We start from the raw sequence: 5496 nt of genomic DNA, 5'->3' as shown, positions 1-5496 counted from the left end.
TTCATTTATTTTAAAAACATTTCCTAAATTGATCAAATTCCGTTGATAGATACCAAGAATAGGTCTAGGTTGGTTAAGACTTGGTCAAGTATGGTTCAGACTAGGTCGAGTATGGTTCAGACTAAGTCGAGTATGGTTCAGACTATTAATAAAATTGAGAAAGGAAATGGGGAATGTGAAAGCGACAACAACCCGACCATAGAGCAGACATCAGCCGAAGGCCACCAATGGGTCTTCAATGTAGCGAGAATTCCCGCATCCGTAGGTGTTCTTCAGCTGGCCCCTAAAAATATGTATACTTGTACAGTGATAATGGACGTCATACTTAACTCCGAATTATACACAAGAAACTAAAATTAAAAATCATACAAGACTAACAAAGGCCAGAGGCTCCTGACTTGGGACAGGCGCAAAATTGCGGCGGGGTTAAACATGTTTATGAGATCTCAACCCTCCCCCTATACCTCTAGCCAATGTAGAAAAGTAAACGCATAACAATACGCACATTAAAATTACGTTCAAGAGAAGTCCGAGTCCGATGTCAAAAGATGTAACAAAATAAAATAAATAAAATGACAATAATACATAAATAACAACAGACTACTAGCAGTTAACTGACATGCCAGCTCTAGACCTCAATTAAACTGATTGAAAGATTAATCCCTCCCGTTATTGGTTTAGTATCATACTATCATAAAATATAACATAAGAACATAACCCGTGTCATGCCAATAACTGTTTTTAAAAAAAATAAATGTGTTTAGTTCCGATGCAAAGACCCTATAAGTCAATCAATATTAAAGCCAAAATATGCAATCTTTATTGACATGACAACAGTATCGTAACTATATCCCTTCTTAATAAGTCTGTTTAAAGGTTTTGTAAGCTTTTGAGGTGAATACTGACATTTTTGTGCTTTGTAAAGAATATTACCATAAAAGATTGGATGTGAAATACCCGAACGTATAAGATGTCTGCATGTTGAGTTATATTTACGAATTATTTCCTTATAAGTATGGTTCAGACTACAGTCGAGTATTATCAAGTAAGTTTCAGACCAATTTAGACTAGTAAAAATCAGTACAGTCGAGTACAGATATAGGCCATTTCAGATTTTTACTGGTTTGAAGTGGGATAAATCATGCATGTACCTTGTTAATAAACAATTTGATTCAATCGAAAATCTGTTTGAAACAAACATCATTTAGATGCGGTTTATTTTCCATTACTGACAACATATTTGTTACGTTTGAAGGACGTGGTTTTCAACAGACAATTAATTAGCACTACTATGAGAACCAACTGCGACCCTCTTTATGCTGACTTGTTTCTTTATTCATATGATTCAGACATGGACATTGCTTCTCAGGCAAGCAAGCATTATCCTTGGACTTCACGTTCCGCTATAAAGAGTATGTCCTCTTATTAAATAAGTTTGGTGACTATGTTGAAATATGATACATGAGTTACATATAAGTTTGCCGCATATCTTGCGTTACATCCAAAAAATAACAATGAGTGTCAGATTAAAACAAAACAAACATATCAGCTTTGTATTTGTACTTTTAAATTCTATGTAACAGCAACTACGCAGCGCATGCATATGGAGTATATGTCTCCCAGTTGGAACGATATTATAAAGCTTGCTTTTTGTATCATAATTGCCTTAATAGAGGGTTTCCTTTTTACTTTTTCGTCATTGAACCACGAGTTCCTAGTTGTTAAGTTGGAGACATCCCTTTGAAAATTTTGCAAACGCCGTCATGACTTGGTTGTTCATTATGGAATATCTGTTTATCAGATGATCATGTATATGCTCAAACTGTTGGAGTATAAAATGTCTCAATTCTATTCCAAAAAACTGCACGATTAAAATATAATGTAATGAAAACTTTGTATGTACTCGTTTGAACAAAAAGAGATTTTTACACTTTTTAATAAACATTCACATAATCATTTGGTATCATCAGGATGGCACTTTAATCTTCTTGAATGTTTAAGAGAAAAAGCATTTAATGGGAGACTTCCTCCTATTCACTGACGTAAATACGGATTGAATCTGAGCTTGCCTGCCATTACTTTTTCCTTTATTTTGAAATTAGCCGCATTCGATCAAACAAGCGGAAGACTAATTTTTCCGACCGTCCTACCGGTCGTCCTACATTACAAAAACTATCTGGTGATTCTTAATTTGTTCCTTTAAAGTTGGCTCCTTTAAAGTTTTACATCTTCTTGTTTTTCTGATACTAAGTTCCCACTGCCAAATGTTTTGCTATTCAGAACCAATGTTTTACATAGGAAGACATATCAATTGATTGATAATTCCACAATGTCCAGTAACACATAATTCATGCATATTAAGTGCGAGAACAAATTAAGAAACGCCAGTTAGTTTTTGTAATGTAGGACGACCGGTAGGAAGGTAGGAAAATCTAGTCTTCCGCTTGTAAATTGAGATATGTTGGATAAGGACAAAAACTTGCCTATCAGGAGCCAACCTTCAGACTCGTCAGAAAGTTTTTCAAAGTATTTTAATGTGCAGAGAGTGTAACAATTCCACTACACAAGAAATAGAGATTTAACGTTACTATTCCGACCCCGTGCGTATTTATACATCTTACTGTTTCCACGGATGACCATAGTTATATGCTATAGTCGTTCTTATGAGTGAGTGAAAGGTAAAATGAAACTGAACAGATGAAAAAAGCTGTATAGATCTTAACTTATAGTATTGACTGCGTCTGAACAATATCGGAGTTCAAAGTAAAAAATAATGACTGAAAACTTAACATTAATAATTTTATGTTAAGATCGATTCAGATGAAAACATTCGTTTCGAATAAAGATGGTCACAGTGATCACAGAAATTGATACAAAATGCATTCACTTTCTAATTTCAATTCGTATACATGCATTTACCCTAGTGTACTCAACTGGTAATAATTCTCTTGCGTAGGATTTACAACCCCAAAACAATGCATGTTATTTATAAATAAAACTGGCATCCACGAGTTTTTTTCCCCTTCAAAATATGGGAAGTTACGATGTCCTCAACCTTTTGTCGGAATGACAGGACTGTAAATAGTCTTTTTGACCTGCTTAAGTGATAGCTACTGATAATTTGAAAAGATCTTTTATTCAGAAAACAGTAATTCATTGACTTACTTACTTGTTAACCGACTATTGTAGGCCCATTCTACGCACCACACAGAAGAAGAAGAAGAAGAAGAAGAAGAAGAAGAAGAAGAAGAAGAAGAAGAAGAAGAAGAAGAAGAAGAAGAAGAAGAAGAAGAAGAAGAAGAAGAAGAAGTATGGTTTAATTTGTCAAAATAAGCGAAGGAATCAATGATGATAAATTATTCACTTGCAAATGAATACTTCGACCTTTTTGAATCTGTATTCATGTGAACTTCAATTTAACCCCTTTGAAAGAGATTAATAAGGACAAAAATGTCACATTGAAAGTGAAACAAAGGTATATCATTTGATTGACTGATTCGATCCAAAAAAAATCATTCTTAAACAGGTAAAAAGATGATAAACATATATTTTTAATCTACAAGGCTACTTAGCATGTCGATTTATCACAAAGCATAAAATGTAAGAGCATACTATCTAAATAATAAATATTACCTATGTAAAAAATTTCATAAAGTCAAATAAAAGTCTGTATATTCATTTGCTCTGTGGTTGAAAATTCAACAGAAACTGGTTGTGAAATTCAGTTTTCATTAAATTATGCGAGTGGATATTTTTTATCAAAGTTAGATGAAACTATGATAATTTTAAGTTTTTTGTAAATTAATAATTTTCAAAATTTAGTTGTACCCTTTCAATAATGTCATTATTTTCAATAATGTCATTATTTTCAATATCCCATACTTCACAACCGTACAGTAATATTGGTTTCACTTCCTTATGCAATAAGTCCAACTGACTACATATAGAATGATTATGCGGAACCATCACCAACTGTACGTATGTGTCTGCTGCGCTTACCATTCAGTGGATCAAATTCTGACATATCGAAACTACTCATTATTGCACTTTTTCAGTTCAGAAACATATAATCCCACAAGTAATATCACATATAAATGTCCTTGAATTGATATAATCAATATAAATCCCAACTCGAAGATTTTTTTCAACTTTTTTCCTCTCTTAATTTTTCGCTGGTTTAAACTTGGCGCATGCGTACCGTATTTCCTTCGATAATAACTTTTAAGACAAATCAGTGAACATGAATTTGACAGCTAGTGCCCATTTTAAAATACGGACTACTACAATTATTTTCTCATGCGTCTCATGACTTTATTTCTGCGTTTTCTCTTTAAATGGACACCTGACATTTAGGGTTTAATTCAAGCCGTGGCCAAGAAGTTTACGGTAGCCTCTATATTACAATAGCTGTGAATTTGGTGTAAATTCTCTTCAATTGTCACTTTGCAGGATATGAGTAGCTCACAAAAGTAAAAACAAATATAAGTGAGTTGCATGGTTAGCTACTCAGCTGCTCTTGGCAATATGCCTCCATGACCAACTCCAGAATGTGCTGTTCTAATCAGAGGGTAAAGTTCATCAACTAAACAAATAATTTCGTCTCATTTGCAAATGAGTTTTTTTAATTCCTGATCACTACATTCAACAAAACATCATTCCGTCTCAAGAATTATTTTTTAAGTGCTGTTTTTTGGAACTTTATTTTGCTTCCTTTACATTCCTTATATTCTCTCTGTATCCTTCATATGTGAATACTGAATTATATTATTAGAAGATATTATTGTCATTTTTCAATTTATTAATTTCATCATGAAATTTCTTTTCTACGGTGTTTTCCCTCTTTACACTTTAGATATGCCCATTAAACTGAACAGATTTGCTTACACATTTATTATATAAAAACTTGTACAATTGTATTTGTACATGTTATAACTTGTACGAAGGCATCATACAAGTAATTATTTGTACAATTTTTTTGTACAAGTAATAACCTGTACAAAATAATAAAATGTATACGACATAGGTATATAAGAAAAGAAATATACTTTGATAGAAGGTAAGATTGAAAAGATTGTAGCATACATTTGAAAATCGTCCAATTCACTCAATTAAAATGTTCATGTGATATTAAAGTTTAATGTTGAATTATAGCTGGTACATTACTGTTTCATTTTATAACACCAGTTTGTTGATATATTCATTTGGGAAGTTATTATAAACGTTCCCGTGTTTGAAAATGAAAAAGAAAAAATCAGAAAGTAACACTTTATCGCAATTTTACAAAAAAACTGCACCGTGGAAAAACTCTACGACAGGGCTAAAATGAAAGCATAACTGCTTTATCTTCATGTGAATTTTCAGCCATGAGGTATTTTTGTTTTAACACTTTAAATAAGCGACTTTTTCTTGATTTGTCACTCCACTTATATATATGTACCATCACGATTCGGGTTATAATGCGCCGATAGTGATACAATCATTTGTATTCGTTCTCAT

Source organism: Mytilus galloprovincialis, chromosome 4, assembly GCF_965363235.1.
Source record: "Mytilus galloprovincialis chromosome 4, xbMytGall1.hap1.1, whole genome shotgun sequence".
In the NCBI taxonomy this organism is placed as follows: Eukaryota; Metazoa; Mollusca; class Bivalvia; order Mytilida; family Mytilidae; genus Mytilus; species Mytilus galloprovincialis.
The sequence above is the reverse complement of the archived record's forward strand: the minus strand, read 5'-3'. Positions refer to the sequence as shown.